Here is a 272-nt window from a genome sequence, read left to right on the forward strand (position 1 = left end):
TCAAGGGCTCTCAAACTTTGATAGATGTGCAACCTACTCCCCCAGCAATACAACATTTCTGACATTCACTGTAACACATGCTAACATACCATGGCTTTATGATGCATTATCCAGCATAATGCAGGTAGACTACCACTGACAAGTACTAGATGCATTAGGATTGGTAGTGGGAGAAAGAAAAGGAGGAAAGAGGAGGGGTTGCAGGATCTCATGACCCCTCAAAATGATTTTGCAACCCCTATTGGAGTTTGGGCCCCCATTTTGAGAACCTC

The 272-nt window shown here is 44.1% G+C and overlaps 1 protein-coding gene across 1 annotated transcript in view; it reads right to left on the reverse strand.

The window, feature by feature from the left end:
* The window catches only part of LOC119589144 (anaphase-promoting complex subunit 5-like), a 13,443-nt gene that overhangs the window by 796 nt on the left and 12,375 nt on the right, over window positions 1-272 (reverse strand). The gene's annotated exons all lie outside the window — the stretch shown is intronic.

The sequence above is a fragment of the Penaeus monodon genome, chromosome 25, assembly GCF_015228065.2.
Source record: "Penaeus monodon isolate SGIC_2016 chromosome 25, NSTDA_Pmon_1, whole genome shotgun sequence".
Classification (NCBI taxonomy): Eukaryota; Metazoa; Arthropoda; class Malacostraca; order Decapoda; family Penaeidae; genus Penaeus; species Penaeus monodon.